Source organism: Bufo gargarizans, chromosome 1 (assembly GCF_014858855.1).
Source record: "Bufo gargarizans isolate SCDJY-AF-19 chromosome 1, ASM1485885v1, whole genome shotgun sequence".
Taxonomy (NCBI): domain Eukaryota; kingdom Metazoa; phylum Chordata; class Amphibia; order Anura; family Bufonidae; genus Bufo; species Bufo gargarizans.
The window spans coordinates 486,475,298-486,482,300 of NC_058080.1; the positions used below are offsets into that span (position 1 = coordinate 486,475,298).

The following is a 7,003-nucleotide window of genomic DNA, read 5'->3' on the forward strand; positions in this document are numbered from 1 at the left end:
ATTGGCAGACAGACAAGCCCACGCCATGACACTACCACCACCATGCTTCACTGATGAGGTGGTATGCTTAGAATCATGATCAGTTCCTTTCCTTCTCCATACTCTTCTCTTCCCATCACTCTGGTACAAGTTGATCTTGGTCTCATCTGTCCATAAGATGTTGTTCCAGAACTGTGAAGGCTTTTTTAGATGTCATTTGTCAAACTCTGGCCTTCCTGTTTTTGAGGCTCACCAATGGTTTACATCTTGTGGTGAACCCTCTGTATTCACTCTGTTGAAGTCTTCTCTTGAGTGTTGACTTTGACACACATACACCTACCTCCTGGAGAGTGTTCTTGATCTGGCCAACTGTTGTGAAGGGTGTTTTCTTCACCAGGGAAATAAATATTTGGTCATCCACCACAGTTGTTTTCCGTGGTCTTCCGGGTCTTTTGGTGTTGCTGAGCTCACCAGTGCGTTCCTTCTTTTTAAGAATGTCCCAAACAGTTGTTTTGGCAATGCCTAATGTTTTTGCTATCTCTCTGATGGGTTTGCTTTGTTTTTTCAGCCTAATGATGGCTTGCTTTGCTGATAGTGACAGCTCTTTGGATCTCATCTTGAGAGTTGACAGCAACAGATTCCAAATGCAAATAGCGCACTTGAAATGAACTCTGGACCTTTTATCTGCTCATTGTAATTGTGATAATAAGGGAATAACACACACCTGGCTATGAAACAGCTGAGAAGCCAATTGTCCCATTACTTTTTGTCCCTTAACAAGTGGGAGGCACATATGCAAACTGTTGTAATTCCTACACCGTTCACCTGATTTGGATGTACATGTCCTCCTTTTCCCTGTCATTTTGTCATTACCACGTCATTGTACCCAGGGATAGCTTTTATTTCCCATTCGCGATTATATAACTAATATTCTTCCAAATATTCGCAAAATATTGGGAATTTGAATATTGCCCCTGCTGCTCATCACTAGTGGTGATGGTGAGTTCACTAAAAGAGTTTAAGAGGAGCCTGAATGTATTTCTGTTTTTCCCTAAAGTGGGGAAAATTTTGCTTGTACCTCACAGTTTTTTTTTTGCCTTTCTCTGGATCAACTTGCAGCATCATGGCTGAACTAGATAGACAGATGTATTTTTTTCAGCCTTATAAACTATCATACTATGTATGTTACTATGTTAAGTGTGGTGGTCGCAGCATCAATAAAGAGCTACGACAATGTATGGCCAAACACTGCAAAAGGCCTGGCAGTGCCATATCTACTTCTATGGTGGTCAGCTCACAAACTGGTGATGCTGCTGATACTGTATGGGCAGGCTCAAAATGTGCCAGACCTAAGCCAAGCTTGGCTGCCTCTAGCTCTGTGCGATAAACTCCCGTTGGCTGTTTTTCCTTCAAGTATGGCATTTTTTTCTCCACAAGGTCTGCATACAAAACCAAAGCCTTGTGATAAATAACCTGTTGTGATTCAAACACAAACATACTGTAGGTACCTAGGCTCTATTGCAGCACATGAGGTGGCATCTCCAGATCCTATGGGAAAATAGAACTGCCCAGCATTCTCAATCAGAACAAGTCTGTTCTCCTTCTGGTCTTTTGTGGGAGCCAGCCCACATCCCCAAGGAGTACAGTGTCCTTGTCATCATCAGCTGCTTTTTCTGCTTAGAATCCTCCTCCTCCTTGTGTCTCGCTCCATTGTGAGACATCCATAACAGAATGTCTCACTGTTCTCAACAAACTGCAAACTGAACTCCCACCTAGCCAAGTTGCTGGCTATTCAGTTGCTGCTGTACCACTTAGTTGTGGCAAATGCGCACAATTCTGTGCTGTCACCTAAATTTACTTTTTCTGGGTGTGGTCCGGGTGGTGTGCTGGGATTAATACTTGGCCAGGCAAACAAGAGTACCAATGATATATTCAAAATTTGATGAACCAATCCACAAATATGGTGCACTACTGCGCCTTCCCCTAAATTGAATCCTTCCCGGGTCCTGGGTGGTGTGCTGGGACAGCAATACAGCAATATTGCAATATTTGACTCATTGGTCCGCAAACTTGGCTCACTTCCGCACCTTTGAAAGTCCAGCAGTAAGGATACCAATTTATACAGAATAAGGGTAATGGTGAAGAAATCAAAAAGTCCAGCAGTGATACCCTGTTCAATGATTAGATAACTCAATTTAATCAGAATACACAAACTTATACATGGTCATTAGGGTGGGCCGTGACACAGTAAGACATACTACGTGAGTGGTGGGGAGATTATCCCTGCCACTGCTGCCCTACTCTGGTCCTCTGCCCAGGGACGTCCCCTAGTGGTGGGGACTCCCTGTCCTCGTGCCTAGCCTCACCTCCTGTCTAACCCTGATGAGGTGACAGGTGGAGAGAAACTAGTGTCAGAGTGGTCCTCCAATAAATGACCGGCACAGATAAAAAGAAAAAAAAGAAGGTGACCACTGTATACAGCCCTCGTGACGGATCGCCAGGAGGTACAGGATCAACCTAGTGGGTAAAATACACAAACACACGCACACAGAAAACACTGATAAGATAGTATTATGATATAAATGTGATACACTACAACCCCGACGCGTTTCACCCAACGAATGGGATCATCAGGGGGTAATACGAGGTAGGTATACTACAGACAAGGAGCCAATCATGATAAAAGAGATAGGCCTTGTCCAATAATGATGCGTAATTTAAATTTGCGTTTAGAAATTACGTAAAGACAACAGACCCTTATATTGTATGCCAGAGAATAGATAATTGTATGCCTACAGGCAGAGTATGTACGGTCGCTTGACAAAGGAATTGACGATGGAGTATGACCAGTGCACGTAAAGTGCAGAACTCTGCGAGGAATAAAAACAAAAACAAAGATATGGACACAAGTAAAGATGAACACTAGCCATGTGAGTGCACAACCAGTACTTAATAAATACCTGAAGTCACAGAGGGCACCAAGCCAAAAAGTGATAATTTGTTATAGTGCTCATGGGAGGGCATCAGGGGTAGTAGCCCTGAATAGCCCGTTCATAAATACAGCTGTAAGAAAAAGGGGATGGTCACCATACTCATATTGGTTATATCCGCTCAGATAAAAGAAATAGAAAGAGCTCAAATACCTGAGAATAACTGCAAATGCAGAGCGGTCCCCCAGAGTATGGCTCCTACAGTCAGGAGTTACCCAATATCTAGTGCCTGGAATATAATGAGGCTGTATATCACAACCTGTGGATTAACTGTCAAGAGGATAAAAGTAACAATCATGTGTACTCACATGGTAACACCGTCGATGTGGGGCAAAGGGTCTGAGGCAACATAATGAGATCTCCCCCCCTATTTAAATACCCAGCCCGCCAATTAGTGGGGGGCAGCAAGCCCCAGGTGGAGAGGCATCCACCGAGCTGCCAGCTCCCCAGCACTGTTTCGCGTGCGTTCCACAGTGGAACGCACGCCGAGCCGCATCCACACAGGCAGCCAGCCGGCCGGATATCCGGCATATGACACGCAGCCAACCAAGTGCTGCATAGGCTAGCGTAAGGCGTGCGTTCCAACGTGGAACGCACGCCAGAATAGACGTTTCCAGGGACCTGCAAAACAGGATGTCCGGCGAATGGAGCGCAAATACCAAGCGCACACTGCGTCCCTGGTGTTAACCCCTTCAGCAGCCGGACAAACTGATTAGGTGCAGTTAGGTGGTGGAAACTGACTATGAGGGAATATCTATATGTAGTGAAACTGACAATGACCCAGTGTGGAAATGGGACATGATGATAAATAAAACATAATTAGAGACAACGGGCAAGATGATGAAAAAGGTAAAGGCTGAGGAGGGAGACAATCATATGGGGGGGGGGGGAGGAGGGAAATGTGCAAAATATGTATAAAGTAATGAAAGTATATATATATTCTCAGATATGAAAACTGGTCGCCTTCCTGATAACAAGGTGCCAAAATGTCGATGTGTAAGGATAAAGGGCCACACCACAATCAATAATACATTCGGGTACTTCACGTACCCAGGCTAGGTGACAGGGAATACATAATATTGTCACTGATGGCCACAATTGCTAAAGAGAGAACCCCCCTTAACCGGGCAACCCCTGTACTAAGCCAAGACAGCATCAAGACAGAGTAATTCAGTGATGAGGGATAAATGGAGTAGCGAAGATGAATGGGGCGGCGAAAAAGAACCGCTTTCAAAGAAAACATGAAAACGTGAGACGCTCGTTGAGTCCCCGGGGAGATTGTGAACGGAACCTATGTATCCATTCGCTCTCCTTTTGTAAAATATGCCTATCCCAGTTGCCCCCTCGTGGAGAGGGGGACACCAGCTCAAGGACAGTAAAGCGGAGAACTGAGGGGTCTCCCCCGTGACAACTATTGACATGGGAGGCCACCGGTGTTGGCTCGTTCTTGTTGACATCGTTGACATGTTGGTAAATGTGCACAATTCTGTGCTGTCGCCTAAATTTACTTTTTCTGGGTGTGGTCCGGGTGGTGTGCTGGGATTAATACTTGGCCAGGCAAACAAGAGTACCAATGATATATTCAAAATTTGATGAACCAATCCACAAATATGGTGCACTACTGCGCCTTCCCCTAAATTGAATCCTTCCCGGGTCCTGGGTGGTGTGCTGGGACAGCAATACAGCAATATTGCAATATTTGACTCATTGGTCCGCAAACTTGGCTCACTTCCGCACCTTTGCCTAAATTTAATTTTTCTGGGCTCTGCCCTGGTCAGTGGGTGGGAATGACTCTTGGACAAGCAAGCAAAAGTTTTTCTGCTGTATGCAAAATTTGATATGTTGATCCGCAAATGTGGAGTACTTCCACACCTTGGCCTAAATAATTTCTTTCTGGGAATGTAGTGCACTTCCGCACCTTCACCTAGATTTTTTATATTTGGGCTCTGGCCCAGGCAATGTGTTGGAACTGACTCTTGGCAAAGCAAGCAGGAGTACCACAGAATGGGGGGGAGTGGCCTGGCTGGGCATGTAAGTGGATGCAGCACATAGAGGCTCCCGACCTAACTTCTGCAATCATCCTCCATCTTCCTCCTGCAAGTTTTTTCTTTTTTTTTAGCTCCTGGTGCTGCTGGGCTTCATTCCTCATTGTGCAGGACATCCTAGGCCAACATGATGTGAACGTGGAAGAAGGAGCGGTATCAGAAAGATGAGTGGATAAAGGCAAATCTGTAATGAGTAATGATGTTCATGGCACTGTGTTGCCATGGAACCTCAGGCACCAATAGAGGAAGAAGAAATCCTGCAGGTCTTTGGTTTGGAGTCTTGTTTTGGACACAGGTGGTAAAAGCTAAAAAAAAGGGTGCTATCATGAGGATACACTGATTTTCACCCTTCAACTTGTATACAGGGATCTGGCTTCACTGCAGGGGATTCACCAGACCGCTACCTCTTGGAATAATCCTAATGTAGTTGGCAGCTGACCCACATGGGTCAGAGACACTGGTGCAAAGCACCAAGAGGTCAGGCAATAGTTATTGAAGGTAAACAGGAAGCAGGCAGAGTTCATGCAGTTCCGTGAGGACAGAAAAGTGGCAATATGGTAGACTGGCTAAGGGACTGCAGAGTATTAGAGTCCTTAAACAAGCAGACGTTTGATAAATGGACAATCGAAAAAACACACCTTTACTGGTTAAACTAGTAAACTAGGAACCTAAACTCAGGCAATGAGTGAGAGCACAGTCCAAGATTTATAGCAGAAGCTGATTAACTGACAATAAGGCCGCTTTCATATGAGCAAATTTTCCGCTCGGGTGCAACGCGTGACGTGAACGCATAGCACCCGCACTGAATCCTGACCCATTCATTTCAATGGGTCTGTGTACATGAGCGTTTTTTTCACGCATAAGTTCTAGCCCCATAAAAGTGAATGGGGCTGCGTGAAAAAGGCAATGTATCCGAATGTAATGCGTTGCGTTGCGATATTAATAGATGTTAGTTAGCAACAGTGAAGTCACATGACACAGGAAGTTTGGTGTTTGCAAGCATCTGCAGAGCATTTGGAGTCTGAGGAGCAGCTTCCTACTTTTCAGCCAGCCCTCGCAGTGCATCTGAAAAGATGCCAAAAATTCCTCGACGACTAGACGTGGAGAAAATGATAGTTCTTGTGCAGGAGAGGCCCTGCTTTTGGGACACACGGTCTGGGGGGGGTACCATGATTGGTACAAGAAGGAAGCAGCCTGGATGGAGATAACCCAGGAGCTTTTTGCCAATGTTTGGCCAAAGACTGCTGAGAAAAATAGGCTCGGTCTGGGTAAGTTCAATTTGGAAAAATTTTATTGAGCATTAGCATATATTAACTAGCCTAGCACATGTCATACACTGTAGTATGCAGCCTAACACGTCATACAATGTAGTATGTAGCCTAGCACATGTCATTGTCATACACTGTAGTATGTAGCCTAGCACATGTCAAACAGTACAGTTAATTTTAACATTATCCTGTTTTTTATTTATTTTATTTCTTTGTACATTTTAGTTGAAGAGGTTAAAAACAGATGGCAGAGCTGCCGGGACCAGAATGATGCAAAGCCGAAGTTCTGGGCTCCCGAAAAAACGCCCCTATTTGTTTAAGGGGCAGCTAATGTTCCTATGTGACATAATGGATTTGCAACCGTAAGTAAGATGTTCAGTCCCAGCACAGGGAGATTCATTTCAGTATCATTACAGATCACATCTGCTGTATTTCTGTAGTTATTAGTTAGGTTATAGCACCATCTAGCGGTCTTAAAAATGTGCTACACTTTGTTTGTCCATTAATAAAGATTATTGTATTGTTAGGATGTGCAAAGCATTGTGGGAGTGTAGTGCATTCTGGGAAAGAGAAGCCCAGTCTCCATGTTACAGGACATCAGCAGTGCTGTTTCCTGCATATCTTCTTCTTAAACTCCAGCCATCCTTTTGAAAGTATATCTCCAGCACTCAGGAATTTTTTCTAACTGTTAGATGCTAGACATACATTCCCATGTATAGGC

The 7,003-nt window shown here is 44.6% G+C and overlaps 1 long non-coding RNA gene across 1 annotated transcript; it reads right to left on the reverse strand.

Annotated features, from left to right (window-relative positions):
- Positions 1 to 2,911: 2,911 nt before the first annotated feature.
- On the reverse strand, positions 2,912 to 3,409 carry LOC122938504. Its single transcript, XR_006390028.1, has 3 exons — positions 3,278 to 3,409; positions 3,123 to 3,198; positions 2,912 to 3,042 (listed from the first exon to the last, which is right to left on the reverse strand). It is a non-coding gene; the product is annotated as an uncharacterized LOC122938504 (long non-coding RNA).
- Positions 3,410 to 7,003: the final 3,594 nt, after the last annotated feature.